Source organism: Lagenorhynchus albirostris, chromosome 14, assembly GCF_949774975.1.
Source record: "Lagenorhynchus albirostris chromosome 14, mLagAlb1.1, whole genome shotgun sequence".
NCBI classification, from domain to species: domain Eukaryota; kingdom Metazoa; phylum Chordata; class Mammalia; order Artiodactyla; family Delphinidae; genus Lagenorhynchus; species Lagenorhynchus albirostris.
In genome coordinates this window covers 83,534,938-83,553,857 of record NC_083108.1, presented here as the reverse complement: position 1 = coordinate 83,553,857, position 18,920 = coordinate 83,534,938, and the positions used below count along the sequence as shown (strand labels likewise).

Genomic DNA, 18,920 nt, shown 5'->3' with positions numbered 1-18,920 from the left:
ATGGCAGTCAGTGTGTGGAGGTGCTCAGGGTACGAGAAACCGAGGGAAAGTGTATCCAGACCAAGGAAGGGCAGGGCCACCCTCCCGTCTCATGCTCCCTCCAGGGCAGACTCTCCTGAGTAGGTGGTGGGCAGGGCTACCTGCATTCAAGGTCTTATTTGGGTTTCCTTCCCTAATCGGTGCTTTTGGCCAAATGTCTATTGGCTAAATGAGTACGTGGCATGAATCCCTGATCCCTGTGTCCACCAGAATTATCCACCCAGACACATCTGTGCTCTGCAGATGAGCTGTGCTTGAGGGTCAAAGGCCACCTGGAGCCCAGAGAGAACCCTCCCAGGTGGCGGAATGGACTTGCATCCTTTCCTGGGGAGATCATTCTGAGACTTGGAAAAGAAGATGGGCTGCAGCAATCCCACTACTGGGCATATACCCTGAGAAAGCTATAATTCAAAAAGAGTCATTTACCACAGTGTTCATTGCAGCTCTATTTACAATAGCCAGGACACGGAAGCAACCTAAGTGTTCATTGACAGATGAATGGATAAAGACGATGCGGCACATATATACAATGGAATATTACTCAGCCATAAAAAGAAACGAAATTGAGTTATTTGCAGTGAGGTGGATGGAACTAGAGTCTGCCATACAGAGTGAAGTAAGTCAGAAAGAGAAAAACAAATACCATATGCTAACACATATATATGGAAGCTAAGAAAAAGAAAAAGGTCATGAAGAACCTAGGGGCAACACGGGAATAAAGACACAGACCTACTAGAGAATGGACTTGAGGACACAGGGAGGGGGAAGGGTAAGCTGTGATGAAGTGAGAGAGTGGCATGGACTTATATATACTACCAGATGTAAAATAGATAGCTAGTGGGAAGCAGCCGCATAGCACAGGGAGATCAGCTCGGTGCTTTGTGACCACCTAGAGGGGTGGGATAGGGAGGGTGGGAGGGAGGGAGATGCAAGAGGGAAGAGATATGGGGACATCTGTATATGTATAACTGATTCACTTTGTTATACAGCAGAAACTAACTTTACACCATTGTAAAGCAATTATACTCCAATAAAGATGTTAAAAAAAAAAAAAAAAGATGGGCTGGAACCACGCCAGCCACTCAACTGTAAATAGTTCCGTCGCAGATCTATATTCCCGGGAGGGGGACAAAGGAAGAAGGGGGAAGTGTACCCCTCTGCCAGGGCTGCCGTAACAAAGTGGCTTAAGCCACAGAAAAGTATTTTCCCACAGTTCCGGAGGCTGGAAGTCCAAAATCAAAGTGTTGGCAGGGTTGGTTCCTTCTGTGAGCTTCAAAGGAGAATCTGTTCCTTGTCTCTCCCTGGCTTCTGAGAGATTGCTGGCAATCTCTGGTGCTCCTTGGCTTGCAGAAGCCTCACCCCGATCTCTGCTTTCACCTTCATATGGCGTCCTGCCTATGTGTCTGTGTCCAAATTTCCCCCTTTTGGAAGGACACCAGTCACACTGGATTAGGACCACCCTACTCCAGTATGACCTCATCTCCTTAGAACTTTTCTCCATCTTATAGTAAATACTTATTATTGTCTGTTTCCTCCCACTAGAATGTAAACTTCACAAGGGAGAGACATTGAGTGGATAAATGTTTCTGGGCAGTCCTGGACCCTGATGCTGGCTGGCGTGTCCTTGTTGGGCACCAGGGTGGACATGTCTGAATCCTCTCCCTGGAGAAACTGGGAGACTGTCCTGGCCCCGGATGGGCAGGGCTGGGGGCTCCACTCCTTTCTGCACCCCAATCTTAGTGGCAACCAAACCCAACTCTCTCCTTCCTCTCTTGGAAATCAAATGCAAATATCTCCCCAGATAATCACAGAGATGTCACTCAAAAGAGCAAGAAAGCAGGCCCTCCCAACCAGGTGGCCTCAGGCAGGGGGTTTGCAATGCTACAGTGTCACCCTGGAAGGGACGACTTGAGCAGTCCCTGTCGGGAACCAGAGACAAGGGCCCCAATCTGTCCGTCTGCTTGCAGCGATGGGGTGAGGGATGGCTCAGGTGCACTGAGGGGGTATTCCTCAGGGTTTCCAGAACACTTAGTGAAGCAAGAATCCAAGGCTGGCTCAACCACCGCAGGCCCTCCTCTCATGCACTCTGAGTTTCATACTGAAAAAAAAAAAAAAAAACCTTCAGTGTGACGGGGAGCTCTTGGCCCCCAGCCTCACTGAATCAGGCCACTGTGTGAGCAGGACACAAACTACCTCAGGAATAAACAAGAAAGGGAATTTAGGGCAGGGAATTGGTTGCCCAAGTGACAGCAAATGTGAAAAGTAGGATGGGACGGTGAGAAAGCAGAGATCAGAAGAGCAAGAAGCCAGGACCACCTCAAGGCTAGAGGAGCAATGGCGGGAGGTGGGCGGACAGGAGCCCAAGGACCCCTGGATGGAAACTGACCACAGCTACCCGTCCGGCAGGAGCTGGGCTGTGAGGAGGGTGCAGCCACCGCCGGGGCCAGCGACAGAAGGGATGTCTCCACGCTGCCTCCTTTTCCTCCCATCCTCTGCTCTCCTGCAGTGGTGCCCACAGGCCAGATCCAGACGGAAGCCCGCTGACCCAGCATCCGGGCACATAAGCCCGGGAGACACACATCACAGATTCCAATTTTGCGGGATTGCAAATACACAAGGGGGTTAGCAGAAGAGCATCGCCCAAAGGCACCCACATCCTGAACCCCAGAACCTGTGATGCCTTAGGTTGCCTGTCGGATGTAGACACAACCTTCAGTAGACACTGGCTCAAGCTCAGCTGGATGCTTCCCAGAGCTCCAACCCACCACCCAGGCACCACCTGCTCTTCCCTCGGCCTAGAAAGTCCTTCCCCAGATCATCTCGTGGCTGGCTCTTCCACACTCCCATTTCAGAGCCAATGGTGCTTCCCACACAGACCTTCTCTGCCCACCCTATCTACTGCAGCCCCAGCCCCATGCCGGTCACCCTCCATCACATGTGACTCTGGTTCCGCTCTGTGGACACGCGTATCACTGTGTGCAACGGCTAAAGTGAAACTCTGATGGATGACGTGAGGTCCAGATCTCCAGTGTACCCACCGACCGTCAACGCTGCAGCTGAGGTCCCTCTCTGTTAAGGGGTGGCAGAAGTCCAGGAGGTGAGGCGTTCCTAACTAGACCACCCTTCATTATTCATGCAGCCACAGTCATTTCTTATTTAGCACCTAACATGTGCCACGCATGGCGCTGGGCAACAGCAACTCTGTGTGGAAAGACACACAGTCCTTCCTTCAGACACACAGTCAATCCTTCAGTCCTGGAGTTCACAGACGAGGTGCAGTTAGTGTGGGAAGTGAAAATGGAGCAGCAAGGAAAATCCCAAGTACATTTTGCAGACAGTCCACCACACGGGAGGGGACCAAGGCTCCCACCCTTAAGTATGGGCTGCGTTGCGACTTCCTTTCCAAGAGGACGGTGCGGACAGCAGGGGATGGCGTAGCTTCACAGTGGGGAAACCTAGCAGACGCTGGCTGCCACCAGGTCACCAAGGTCAGTGTCAACAGTGATAAGATAGTGTTGGTCGTGGGTACTCTCGGTGTGATGTGATGAAAATGACACTTCACCTCTGTGGTCTGCCTCCCCAAAACTTATAACCCCAGTCTAATCAGGAGGGGGGAAAAATCAGGCAAATCCCAGTGGGGGGACAGCCACAAAATACCTGACCAACACTCCCCCCCAAACCCATCGAGGTCACCAAGAACAAGGAATGGCTGAGAAACTGTCACAGCCTGAGGCGACATGATGACTAAATGTGATGTCGTGTGCTGGGTGGAATCCTGCGATAGAAAAAGGACGTTAGGTGAAAACTTTAAAAAATCTGAATTAAGTATGGAGTTTCATTAATAATAATGTATCCATATTGGCTCATCAATTATACCAAATGCAATTTACTAATGCAAGGTGTTAATAATGGGGGAAAGTGGGTGTGGAGTGGTGGGGAACGTATATGGGAAACCTCAGCTCCATTTTTTCTGTAAATTTAAAACTGATCTAAAAAATAAAGTCTAAAGTAAAAAAAAAAACCAACAAAAAGAAAAAATAAAGTCTACTAATTAAAAAAGTGGATCTTCTGATGAGACGGAGGAACGCCTTTGGAGGTGGAAGGCTGCACATCCTTCCTGCAAACAGCGTCAAGTGCCTTTAAATAGTTATGTTTGGATACAAGGTGACAGAATGTGGAGACACGTTGCACCTGTACCCACGGAAAGCAACAGAGGACGCTGGCCATGGAGCTGGATAAAACCGAATCAGATGTCCTTTCAAAAAACATAGAGAAAAAAAAAAAAAAACATAGAGGTTTCTCCTCACACAGTAAAGAAAAAAAAAGGTAACCAGGTATACTACCTCTTCTGTAGGTTTACAGGAATTGATGCTTGGTTGAGGCAGGCTGCATTAAATGAATACTTTCCAATCACAGAGTATTTTCTCCAGGGAACCGTGAGGGAAGTGTAGGGGCGGGGGAAGTGCTCGAAGGTTCATTTGATTGCTTTTGTCAAAGATTTGCACCAGATCTGAGGAACGTTTCCTAGCTCCAGTGGTCATTTGGTCAATGACATCTATAATGTCATCATAATAAATATGTCAAAATAAGTAAATAAATACATCACAATAATGACATAAAAATGATTTAATGGAGCGGCTGGGGTTTCTGACAAATACCAACCTAAAAGGTTAAACAAAGAGTCATTCCCAAGAGCATCAACTTTGCAGGTTACCCTCGATTAATTTCATCAACCGCCCATCAGAAATCTGTTGCAAAGGTTCCCATGGCAGATCACCATTTGGGCAGACCTTTGGAAAGAAAGCCTCCCGTATCCTCTGGCTCAATTTCTGCCTGCATCAGGGAACTACAGACGTTAAATCACACAGAAGAAATAAGATCTGCACTCAAGAAGAAAGGGCATGTCTGAATCTCCACGATACTTGAGTGTCTGAAAGAAACTCTGTTCATTTCTATTTCTCTTATGGGTCTAAAGGACCCATAATGCATGAAGCTGATAAAGCAATGATGGAGGCTGAGCTTCCTATAGCCTCACACAATGTTGCTTAAATTGGGGATTTGGGGAGGCCACCAAAATCCTGCCCAAGTGTTGACCTTTGGCAGAGTTTCTCTTCAGCACCACTCTCTTCTCTTTTTCCCTGGTGCTGGGGAAGGAGTCTTGGGCTTAGAATGATCTGACACACGTTTGTTGAGTGCCTACTGTGTGCCAGGCGCTGTTCTAGGATCTTGAAATCTGGGTTCCAATCCCAGATCCACCAGTCCTAGCTATGGACCTAGCTGTGGACCCTTAATATCTGAGCCTCACCCTCCGCATCTGTAAGTGGGGTTATTTGTTCTACCTTCTTCATGGGTATATTTTGATAATTCACAGGGATAATATACAGCATAGAACCTGGCACAAAGTAGGTGCTAAATAAGCATTGCATTTAATAGGATCTGCTTCCAACACCCCCTGAAAACTCCTCCCACGTTGGCACCTTTCAAGACTATTCAAAACGGCCCCATCCAGATGCATCCCCTCTCCACAGATGCTCCATATTCTGAGACAATCCAACCACTACCAAACTTGTGCATTAAAGAACATTCTGGAAAACGAACACAATACAGCGTTAGTATTATTTAAAGAATGGCTTAATAGGGCACCTTCCCAGAACTGCTTAGGTTTAAACTTCCACTCATCCTTTAAGGACCAATTCAAATGTCACCTCCTCTGAGATGACTTTTCCTCCATTGCATCCTCTTCTTTGTTGTGCTGCACTTGGGCTCTTGTCCTAAAACTGTACAGAGCGCCACCTACTGGCTGAGTTCGCTGTCCCAGCATCTGTCTCTTGCACCAGAGTTCTGAGCATCTTGGGTGACAGAGAGAACCCTGCTTCTAAAAAGACCATAAAAAGTCAAGCCAATTGTTTAGACTTCCAGAGACAGGCAACAGGGAACCACTAGGTGGTGATGAAAGCGGTATTTTAAGATTAGCCTGGCAGCTGGTAGCAGAACGGATTAGTGGGGAGAGACCACAGTCAGAGGCCATGTGGTGGCCACAAGGAATTTCTAGGAATGAGCCTGCCAGGAATACAGTCCTCTGCCAGCACGGCCCTCCTGGCCAGCAGGAAGACTCAGCGGCACAAAGTAAGACACATTGTTTTAGCAAAAACCACACCCAAACACCCAAATATACAGGTTTCTGCTCCAAACGAGCCATACTGAGAATTAGGAAAACTTCTTCATCACATAAATGTAGCCACTTTGAAACCTCTGAACTTATTCCCTACATGGTATCGCTACCCAATATGTATATTTGATTAAGAGAATGAAAAGACAAGCCACAGACTGGGAGAAGATATTTGCAAAGCGCATAACTGATAAAGGATGGGCATCTAAGATCTACAAAGACCTCTTAACACACAGCAATAAGAAATAACAACCCAGTGTTTAAAATGGGCCAAAGATCTGACCAGACACCTCACCAGAAAAGAGATACAGATGGAAAATAAGCCCGTGAAAAGCTGCTCCACGTCACATACTCTCAGGGAGCTGCAAATTCAAACAACAGTGAGAAACTACTGCACACCTATTAGAGGAGCTAAAATCCAAAACACTCACCACCAAATACCTGTGAGGATGCGGGGCAGCGACAGGAGCTCTTATTCTTCGCTGGTGGGAATGAAAAATGGTGCAGTCACTTTCAGCGATAGTTTCCCAGTTTCACACAAAACTAAACATAGTCTTACCATAACGTTCAGCAATCACGTTCCTCGGTGTTTACCTAAAGGAGTTAAAAATTTAAGCCCACAAAAATTACACGCACAGATGTTTATGGCAGCTTTATTCCCAACTGCCAAAACTTGGAGGCAAGCAAGATGTCCTTTGGCAGGTGAATGGATAAAGAAAGCGTGGTTCATCCAGACAATGGAATATCATTCAGTGCTGAAAAGAAATGAGCTCTCAAGCCATGAAAAGAGGAGGAACCTTAAATGCATGTTACTAAGCGAAAGAAGCCAATCTGAAAAGGCTACGTTCTGTGATTCCAACTCTATGACATTCTGGAAAACGCAAAACTATAAGGATAATAAAAAGATCAGGGGTGACCAGGGGTTTGGGGGGGAGGGAGGGAAGGATGATTAGGTGAAGCAGAAAGGATTTTTAAGGTAGTGAAAGTATTCTGTATGATGCCGGCATGGTGGACACGTGTCATTATGTATCATCCAAACCCAGAGAATGTACAACAAAGTGATCCCTAACGTATGCTGTGGACTTCAGTTAACAAGAATGCGCCTTCATCACACTAAGTGAAGTAAGTCAGACAGAGAAAGACAAAGATCATAGGATATCACTTATATGTGGAATCTAAAATACGACACAAATGGACTTATTTACAAAACCGAAACAGACTCACAGACTTTGAAAACACACTTATGGTTACCAAAGGGGAAAGGTGAGGGGGGGAGGGATACGTTAGGAGTTTGGGATGAACATATACACACTACTATATATAAAATAGATAACCAACAAGGACCTACTGTATAGCACAGGGAATTCTACTCAATATTCTATAATAACCTATATGAGAAAGGAATCTGAAAAAGAATGGATATCTGTGTATGTGTATCTGAACCACTTTGCTATACACCTGAAACTAACACAACACTGTAAATCAACTATATTCCAATATAAAATAAAAGTTAAGTTTAAAAAACAAAGAACGCATCTTTAATATTGGCTCATCAATTGTAATAAACGTGCCACACTAATAATGCCAGGTGTTAATAACGGGGAAACCGTATGTCGGGGAGTAATGTGGGAATTTCCTGTAATTTCCACTCAATTCTTCTGTAAACCTGAAACTGCTCCAAAAAAATCTTCATATTTTTTAACTGTATATTTGGATACTCTTTGTATCAGTCAGGATAGACTACTCACGTTGTGGTAACAAGTGAATTCAAACCTCGATGGCCTAACAGGCACATGAAAAGATGCTCAACATCACTGGGTATCAGAGAAACGCAACTCAAAACCATAATGTGGTATCACCTCACCCTGTGCAGAATGTCTACCATCAAAAAGTCTGCAAATAATAAATGCTGGAGAGGGTGTGGAGAAGAGGGAACCCTCGTGCACTGTTGGTGGAAATGTAAATTGGTGCAGCCACTATGGAAAACAGTATGGAGGTTCCTTAAAAAACTAAAAATAGAGCTACCATGTGATCCAGCAATCCTACTTCTGGGCTATCAGGAAAAGACAAAAACTCTACTTCAAGAAGACACATGCACCCAATGTTCATAGCAGCACTATTTACAATAGCCAAGACATAGAAAGTACCCATCAACAGACAATTGGTTTAAGAAGATGTGGTGTGTATTTAAAAAGTGGAATATTACTCAGCCATAAAAAAGAATGAAATCTTGCCATTTACAGCAACATGGATGCACCCAGAGAATATTACACTTACTGAAGTAAGTCAGATACAGAAAGACAAATACTATATGATATCACTTACATGTAGCATCAAAAAATAATACAAACTGAAAACGAGCAGGGCCCTCAGGGGCCCTCCCATGCACAAAGGCCCTTCCATGTGCCCTGTCTCTTGTTTGTAGAAAAGCTGTAATCTCCCAGGCCTCCTCTGAGCCACTAAAGAGAAGGCTGAGGCAGCTAATGGTTAGGGCAACAGCATCACAGAATCTTTAGTTCCTCCCTGAAGGACTTAGATAACAGTGTCTGACACACATTCCTGAGTCGTTCTGCAGATACTAAAACAGCCACCAGAGGGAAAAAGCTAATGGCGTGATAACCAGACTACACCCATGACACACGCTGCCCCGTCTAGAGCCGCACTGAATCCACGGCTTGCACAGTTCCAGGAACTGGCCTCAAGAAAAGTGGGAATAAACCAACACTGGAGCTGAAGACGAAGTGTGCTTAAAACAATGAAGATGACGCTGACCAGACCACCACACGACCAGTTTCAAGATGGCTATCGGAGCTGACTGCTATTCTGCACGTAGCCCTCGCGTGCACACCCTGGAAGCTTTCCTTTAAAAGCTCTCGCCCCCTGATCGGCGATGGGGAGATCATCTGGGGGACGCTAGTCTGCCCTCTTCCCGGGGTCACCAGCTTCCTGAATAAAGCATTTTTCTTCTTCCACCACCCCTTGTCTCTCAAACATTGAATTTTTGAGAGACGATGGGCAGACGAACCTGAGTTCGGTTCCAGCTCAGGCTGGTAATGAAATGACTCTAGATACAAAACAGAAACAGACTCACAGACACGAAACAAACTTCTGGTTACCAAAGGGGAAAGGGGGAGGGATAAGTTAGGAGTTCGGGATTAACAGATGCAAACTACTATACATAAAATAGATAAGCAACAAGGATTTACTGTACAGCACAGGGAATTATATTCAATATCTTGTAATAACCTATAAAGGAAAATCATCTGAATACACACACACACACACACACACACACACAAATCACTTTGCTGTACACCTGACACTAAAACAATATTGTAATTCAACTACACTTCAATTTAAAAAAAACCACCCTCAATGGCTTAAGATGACCAAGGTTTAATTCCCACTCACACTACCGGCCTCCGCCAGGCCGGCAGTGGGCACTGCCCTGTGCAGTCACTGGACAGACTCTCGCTTTAACCCAGCTTGAGACTGGCTCCTCTGAGCCCTCCCTCCTCCTGACAGTGGCCGTGTCCTTGCCACACCTGCGTAGCCCAATTACAGCAAGAATCCTGCTAAGTCAGTTTACAGACATCCCACCCCACCCTTGATAGCTGATCACCCTCCCTGTCCGATCAAATTCCTCATGCCCACACGTGCTGTCTGATCGGTCTGGCCTGCCCTCAGCAAGAATCTGGTTTGGTCAGTCTAGCAAGAATCCCCTTACCGTCACTGTCTCCTTTTGGCAATCTGCCACCTACCGACACCACGCCCACTCTGTTCTTGGCTGTAAAGCTCCAGCTGTCTTTACTGCATTGGGAATGGAGCCCAATTCTACCCTGGGGTCTCGCTTCCCTCATTGCAATACTTTCTGAATAAAATCTCTCTCCACCACTTTAACCAGCGTCTGGCTCTGGTTCTCTCTGACACCACTCAGAGGCTGGGCTGATGGGTGGCCTTTTTTTTTTTTTTTTTTAATATTTATTTATGTATTTATTTGGCTATGCCGGGTCTTAGTTGCTGCAAATGGGATCTTTTGTAGTTGCAGCATGCGGGATCTAGTTCCTTGACCAGGGATCAGACCCAGGCCCCCTGCACTGGGAGTACGGAGTCTTACCCACTGGACCAGCAGGGAAGCGCCTCACGGGTGGGTTTTGACAGAGCCTTTCACGCGTCCTGCTTGTCCCTACACCATCCCTCCTCCAGGTGGGAGCCCTTGACTTGAAAGAAAATGATGACTGGATTGGACAACACAAAAGCCTACAACATCGCTAAAGTCAGAATACAAAAATAACAAAAGAAACAAACAAGACACTAAAGACAACAAGTGGGGAAAAACATTTGCAGTCAAACATGACGAAAATTGTTAAACTTCACCAGAAATTATGTCAATGCAAGCAGACAGCCATATTTCAACTATCAAATTATCTTTTTAAGGCAATGCCCAAAGTTGGCAAAGGAACGGAGAACTAGGCACTCTTACGCAGCTGGCAGTGTAAACTGGCAGGAAAATCTCACAAAAGCATCACAAACTTAAAACACAGTCATGTCTTTTGAACCCACCCATTCACTTGTAGCTTTCTCTCCTAAAGACTTATCTACAAGAATATGCAACAGACATTTTAGTTTTTTAAAAAAAGAGAATGTTTAAAAGGAGGAAAACATAAAACATCATGCAAATGGCCAGCAGCAATGTTTTAAAGAGGAAAAAACGAAACACGGTAAATGAATGGAACACACCTCTATCATAGCAACAGAATACTGTACCACTTTAAAATATTACGTTAAAAGTTACAGGTTCACGGAAAGGTCCCATTAATTTGAAATTGTTAGAAAACAATGTTTATGTGTGCCTATTTGTAGTTTTGCGGGGGGAAGAATCCACCACTTGCATCAGTTTTCCAAAAGGGTTGATAATTCTTTTGATGGTTAAATATCTAATGACATGAAAAGATGCTGCCATGTATTTATTCTACATTATTACAGAAAACAACAGCTTTCAAAGGTAAACAAATTCTAGTATTGACAAAAATCATGTATTTATGTATATACATGTGAACAAATGAGCATGTGCAGATATACTCATCAAAATATTAACAATGGCTGCCTATGACTCATACCTTGGTTCAGAGATGACCTTTACCTTCTCCATTTTACTCAGTTGTATTTTCTAAATTTTCTACAGCTAAACACCTATTCCTTTTGAAGTAAGAAGCTGCCCATTACACTTAGGCTGAAACTAGCCAGCTGCATAAATGAACAAAGAGTTTCCCACTGGTTAGGAAAAGAGGAGAAATATTTTTTAAATATTTGTTTTCTTTTCTTCAGCTGGTCTGGTCCCTTTTGCGGGGAGGGGAAGAGTCCTCTGTTTCCTATAGGTGAATTCTGTTGCCACTTTCTAGAGAGAATTACAGACGAGTCCAGGGCACGATACGTTTCTATGCATCAAATCTTGATTTTGAACTGTTGCGACAGCTGGTACTCAGGGGTCTCCAGGCGTGCAGTGGCAAATGCTACTGTAAACCCAAGAATTCCGTGTTCTAAGTCAATCATTTTCCAATCCTAAAATTGTTTAAACAACAAAGTACCTTTATCTTCTTTATGGTGCTTAAATTCATTAACATTTCATTTATTCCTGTATCCCTGGCTACACATTAAAATCACTAGGGTTTTTTTTTTTTAAATAACAATGCCTGTGACCCAATTAGGGGTAGGGTCTAAGGAGTGTGTGCTTTTTAGAGACTCCCAGGCTATTCTGAGAGACATCTAGGATTGAGATGCCTTGATTTATTGATTTGCCAAGTAGTCATTAAGCCCCCGTATTCGTTTCCTAGGGCTGCTTCAACAAATTACCAAAAATGTAATGGCCTAAAACGATAGAGATTTATTCTCTCACAGTTCTGAAAGCCAGAGCTCCAAAACCAAGGTGCCATCAGGGCCTCCAGGGGGGATCCACTCAATGCCTTGCCCAGCCTCTGGTGGCACCAGGCTTCCTTGGTTTGTGGCTGCACCCCTCCCATCTCAGCCTCCATCTTTACGTGGCCTGCTCCTCTGTGTGTCTATTTTTTTTTTACATCTTTATTGGAGTATAATTGCTTTACAGTGGTGTGCTATTTCTGCTTTATAACAAAGTGAATCAGTTATACATATACATATGTTCCCATATCTATTCCCTCTTGTGTCTCCCTCCCTCCCACCCTCCCTGTCCCACCCCTCTAGGTGGTCACAAAGCACCGAGCTGATCTCCTTGTGCTATGCGGCTGCTTCCCACTAGCTATCTATTTTATGTTTGGTAGTGTATATATGTCCATGCCTCTCTCTCACTTCGTCACAGCTTACCCATCCCTCGCCCCCATATCCTCAAGTCCATTCTCTAGTAGGTCTGTGTCTTTATTCCTGTGTTGCCCCTGGGTTCTTCATGACCCTTTTTTTTTTAGATTCCATATATATGTGTTAGCATATGGTATTTGTTTTTCTCTTTCTGACTCACTTCACTCTGTATGACAGACTCTAGGTCCATCCATCTCACTACAAATACCTCAGTTTCATTTCTTTTTATGGCTGAGTAATATTCCATTGTATATATGTGCCACATCTTCTTTATCCATTCATCCGATGATGGACACTTAGGTTGCTTCCGTGTCCTGGCTATTATAAATAGAGCTGCAATGAACATATCTTATACGGACACATCATTGGATTGAGGGCCTGCCCAGATAATCCAGAATGATCACCTCTTCTCAAGATTCTGAGTTACCTCTGTAAAGACCCTTTTTCCAAACAGGGTCACATTCACAAGTTCCAGGGATTCGGATGTGGACACATCCTTTGAGGGGCCACCCTTCAACTCACTACAGCGCCTATTTCCACATGCTAGATGGTCTGCTAGTGCTGTGGACGCTGCTTTTTACTGAGTTCTCAGTCCACTTAAGGCAAGAGAGCTGAAAGATGGGGTGGGGGGGAAGGAGAGTGCACAGCAGGGGCATCTCCTTGTGCCTCGTGAAGAGCCCAGTGTCGTGGACAAGACCGTGGACCCGAAAGGCAGAGTGCTTTGGCTACTGACTGGTTCTGAGACCTGGGGGAATCACTGAAACTGTGCCTCAGTTTACACATCTGGTGAATGGGAACGATAATAGTTATCTGCCTCCTAGGGCTCTAGGATTTCCGACTTTTAAAAGTGTGTTTTCCCGCAAAGACTTACAACGGTGCCAGGCACCAAATGATATGGTTTTTCAAGAAGTTTTTCAAATAAATAAGGAACACGATCACACAGAACTGCCCTCAGAGACGTACCACAACGTTCCACGTGTTCTAGCTTTTACGTCTCAATAAAACATTTTACAGAAGGAAAGTAACCACCCTGAACTGAGCCTGGTGGGAAAAATCTACTTATACTTCTTAGAAACAGAGGCAACTGTTACCATCACTGACCTGTCCTCTCCCTCCCCCTCCCCCTTCTTTTCTTCTCCTTCTTCTTCTCTAACTTGAATAAGACGCCTTAAGCACAATAAAAGATTTAGACTGGTTCGTGTTTCACGGATCCATAAAATGACACGCGACATGGTGACTTTTCCTCTATCACCATTGTTTGTTTCTTAAGGTTCAACTGCTAAATCTCACAAAAGGCAATGCGTTAGTCAAGTTAGTTGAAAGGGTGATCCCTTCTTCTGCTCAACCCGTTATAATCACTTCTGGATTAGAGCAGGCCGAGAAAGACTCCTGAAACAGTGAATCCAGATGTTCAAACATGGTAACACTTCACAGTAAACATTTAACTTTGAGGTCGATTTCACCTTCAACTGGGCTACAATCATGTGGGGTGTGTCTATTTCTTTCAAGAAATTTCACAGAAAAATCTCAAAAATCGATTTACAGAAGTTTGTTTTTGCCATGCTTTTCATTATATACAACAAATGTAAATTTAGGGTTTGGCTTTTCTATCCTATGGAGAAGCACAGACTCCCGTTTCTGTGGTGCACTCCCGGAGCTTCTCTCTGCCTCTGTACCAACTTTCAGAGGAGAATGAGCTCTGCATTGTGGTTTCTGACCACACAGAGTGGCACCTTATTTTCTCTGAGGTTTGGGTCCCAACGGCCAGACAGAAATCACTGAAGAAACAACCTCATCTCAACCTAGCTGGTTGCACGTGGTTTCCCAAACCAAGAGTCCATCATCCGGCTTTCATTTCTCTTGGTTTCATTTTCTCCTTTCTGAACACTTTCAAATTTGCTCATTTTTCTAATCCCTTCTCGTTTCGTTGGGCAATGCAACTCGTTATCTTGTGGTTTCCATCTTTTTTTTTAAGATTTAATTTTATTTATTTTTGGCTGCGTAGGGTCTTCGTGGCTGCGCGCGGGCTTTCTCTAGTTGCAGCGAGCGGGGGCTACTCTTCTTTGCGGTGCACGGGCTTCTCATTGCAGTGGCTTCACTTGTTGCGGAGCACGGGCTCTAGAGCGCAGGCTCAGTAGTTGTGGCGCACGGGCTTAGTTTCTCTGTGGCACACAGGATCTTCCCGGACCAGGGCTCGAACCGGTGTCCCCTGCATTGGCAGGTGGATTCTTAACCACTGCGCCACCAGGGAAGTCCCTTGTGGTTTCCATCTTTATTACTCACATTTCCTCACAATGAGTGTTCATGAAAATATTTTGAATTAAGACCTTTCTGCCTTCCTAACCAAGCCCATTGAGTCTTCCCATACTGACATATTTTTAATTCTTATCACAGAACTTCAGGCAGTTGGTACCTTATATTCTATTAAAAACCCTATTCCGCCCAAGGTTGTCACAATTCAGAGATAACAGCTTTCCTCGGGATGTTTTGTTAGGGATATATTCACAGATTCACTTTGTTAGCCTGACAAACACAGTCCATGAGCTGGTATTTCACACCTCATTTGATCTCACAATTCAACAACCAAAAAAAAGTATAAAAAGAAGCAATTATTTATTTAGATTATGGAAGCGATTTTAGAGGGATATTAGATAAGCATAAATTGTCATGCCAGCAACAATCCCTGCCCTTCTAACAGCACAGGGAAGGGCAAAAACGGAAAGTGAAGTAAGAGAAGACGATGCTGCAATGTCTGATACTTATGTAACTCTGGTTATGTAACAACTTTTTTTCTCTTGTAACTTTTTTAATCTCTTCTAAAGAAAATGCAAAATTGATTCTCTCAGAACCGAAAGTGATAACCACAGCCTGTGTTTTCCCTTCAATTTAAAACATCACCACTCCATCAGCCAGTATGTCAACCAAGTCAATTTCCCATGTGCAGACCACGGAGACGGCCGTTAGAGACCCACACGGTGACTTCTGAGGGTGTAAGTCCAGGCATCCCACTGGGGCTCCTCCAGCCCTATAAGAGGGTCAGCAGGACTGTCGTCACTTCCTGGCCACCTCTTGTTTCTGCCCTCCCATTTTCCCCCAAGAACCCTCTCCCGTACTCTAAGCCCAAGTCATTCAGGTGGGTTCACCCATCCCCCCCTTTTTTTTTTTTGCGGTACGCGGGCCTCTCACTGTTGTGGCCTCTCCCGCCGCGGAGCACAGGCTCAGGACGCGCAGGCTCAGCGGCCATGGCTCAGGGGCCAAGCCGCTCTATGGCATGTGGGATCTTCCCGGACCGGGGCACGAACCCGCGTCCCCTGCATCGGCAGGCGGACTCTCAACCACTGCGCCACCAGGGAAACCCCACCCATCCCCTACTTTTACAGCTGGCTACAGAGATTGGTTCAGAGTGAGTACAAGATCCACGTTACTCCAGGCAGAGCCAGTGATGAGCAGCCCCAAGACTTGTGCTGGATGTGATGGAGCAGAACAGCGTTCTCCCTGAAGTGACCAAGCCAGTAGGATTGATGCTGGGAAGACCTGCTGGAGATGATGCCAACCCAGAGGAAAGACAGAGCCAGGTTGCTAAGAATCCTGCATCCAGACACTTCTGGCACCCGTCCCCCCGAATTTCTCCATCTGCACAAGGAGTCAAGGAGCCCTTTCTGCGTGGGCTTCAATCGTGTGGTACCTAAGGGCATCAGTCAGACAAAGTCCACCGGATAAACACCCCAGCAAAACCAAGAGGAAGTCTTCCAGTGGAGTCAAAACAGAGATCAAGGCACGACCCTGGACACATCCCACCTTTAAGAAGCGTGGCAGATACTGCTAGCTGACCATCCTTCTCCCTGACATCAAAGACTATCTCTCAGTACAAAGCCTGAAAGTAATACCAGATATTCAACTTTCCAGACTACCCTGCTTCTTGAGCAAAGGCATGGAACTACTGATGAGATCTTAGACTTCCAGGGCAAGTCTTCTTTCCAGCTGGAAAGGTCTTCTTTCCCGGCAAAAAGAGAAGCCCCCCTCCCTTCCAGTCTTTGTATACAACTAGATAAGTTTGTGATGCCTGGAACTGCTGCAGCCATCTTGCAGCCGTGAGGAAACAAGCTGGAGGATGACAGCCAGTGAATTGGGTGTGATGGAGTAGGAAGACAGAATGCACCTGGGTGACACAATTGTGCTGCTGGATGAACCAACCACGGAACCACCCACCTCCAAGCTTCCTGTCACATGAGATGACAAAATCCTATTGTTGCAGCCACTTTTAGGTGAGAATTCTAGTACCTGCAACTGAGCAAATATAAAAATCCTAGACTCTTTCCAGGTATCGACAGCTCAGGATAGGGGAGTGTTCAGACAGCAGATTCAGATTTCCAGGGAAACCATGGGTCACATGAGGCTGCAGACTAAAAGCTCTGTCAAGGGATGTGAAGGATGATGACCGGAATGTTGCGCTGGGAGTGAGAGGAACCCAGACCACCTGATCAATATTCCTAGTCAGAGGCTTCTGATCACTCAACCTGAGTGACTCTTTCCCTTGGAAAGAGCTCTTCAAAACCAGGCAGAACAGAGTTCTAGCGGAGGTTGGCTGAGGTCACCCAAGCAGAGACAGCCCTCGGCCTAGAAACCCAGTAGAAAAGGCAAGAGCTTCACACAATCTCTCCATTTCTCATGCTCCCACCCACCCGCCCACCAGCTCCCTCACTCATTCACCCAGTGCCCCTCTGGTGCCCAACATCGTGGACCTCAAAGGGTTTAGAAACAAGAAAAGAGGGACTTCCCTAGTGGTCCAGTGGTTAAGACTCCTGCCCTTCCATTGCAGGGGGCACAGGGTTAATCCCTCGTCGGGGAACTAAGATCCTGCATGCTACGCAGTGTGGCAAAAAGAGAAAAAAAACAAAACAAGAAACGAAAGAAAAGAGAACAGGTGATGACACTAGAAGATGATAAGTGAAAGATCTAAACAGGGCTCTATGCCACCCTGAGGAGTAGGGGTCTCATCCTGGCTGAAGTGGGAGTCATTGGTGGTTTTAAAGCCAGGGGAACTGCATGGCCAGCATTGCTCGGTCAAAAGGGAAGAGAAGAGAGGCCAAGAGACTGTAGAAAAGACTGTGGCAACAGGGGTGAGAGCTCGTTCTGCCTGTTGGGAGCCCAGATGCAAGATTATTAGCAACAACCTCCTTCTGCTTCCCAGGCAAGCTCAGCCCCATAAAACCCAAGGCTGCTATCGGAGCTGGAGAAGACCTGCCAGCAGTGCCAAGTTCCCCAACTTCACATCCCGAGCCCATATGCCAATACCCAGGTGTGATAGCTGCAAAACCACTACCTTTAAGCACTGGGAGACAATTACGTGACAGCTAGAGGCACCCTCAGTTCACTCATTAAAATGTACATTTCCCCCTTGCCTCTTAAATCATTTCTATTTTCCCCACTTCATTCTTCAGCTCTTCACTGCCAACAATAACAGTAACAATAATAAAATTTTTAAATAATGGTTATCAAACCCCGCACTGTGACAAACAGGAGTTCAGGTAATTTTTGAGACTGCCAACCTAATTAGGTCGTTGATGTATAAAGAGCAGAAAGGATAAAGCCCTCATCCTGCAGCACATCCGATAATACATTCAGAAGCTGTAGGACGGAGCTGAGCTGATGAATTCAAAGGAACACATCTCCCATTAAATGCAGAGGCACCTAGAAAAATGGTGCAGATGAACCGGTTTGCAGGTCAGAAATAGAGACACAGAGGTAGAGCACAAACGTATGGACACCAAGGGGGGAACGTGGAGCGGGGGGAGGGTGGTGGTGGGATGAACTGGGAGATTGGCATTGACATGTATACACGAATATGTATACAGTGGATAACTAATAAGAACCTGCTGTATAAAAAAATAAATATTTTTTTTAAAAAAAGGCACAGAAAATAAAAATGCAGAGGCACCTCTTCATTTATACACTCTTTATTTTCCCGTCAGCATTTGCAACCATCCCCAACCCACCACTGCCGAGGTACCGTGAGCATCTCAGCGCTTACCTGCTCTGTGCGTCCGGGTGATGACCCACGCAGGTGAGGGTGGCTGCTGTCTGAACACTGTCATTGTCAATTTCTTCCTGGACTGCCCACTGGTCTTCGCTGCTGACTCTCACTGCGGTTATTTTCACACCTGCTGCTGCCTTAATTCTGTGGGGTAGGAAAAAAATTATATATATATAAATATATATGTATATGACCATTTTAGTTCAAAACAGGGAGCTAGAACAGCTCTCCCCTTTCCTCTGGGACATGTAGGGAAGAGTGGCCATAATGCCTTTCCTTTGAAAACTAAGTGTCCTGTTACTTTTACAAGCGCCCCAAAGTAGGAGCCCCAGCGTTTTGCCACGTCTG

General features: G+C 45.6%; 1 protein-coding gene across 1 annotated transcript in view; it reads right to left on the bottom strand.

The window, feature by feature from the left end:
- Positions 1-18,629, bottom strand: part of TMEM132B (transmembrane protein 132B) — a 178,359-nt gene extending 159,730 nt beyond the window's left edge. The window contains exon 1 of the mRNA XM_060121017.1: positions 18,570-18,629. The gene's annotated coding sequence lies outside the window, so the exon portion shown is untranslated. The remainder of the gene's footprint in view (positions 1-18,569) is intronic.
- Between the last annotated feature and the right edge of the window lie 291 nt (positions 18,630-18,920).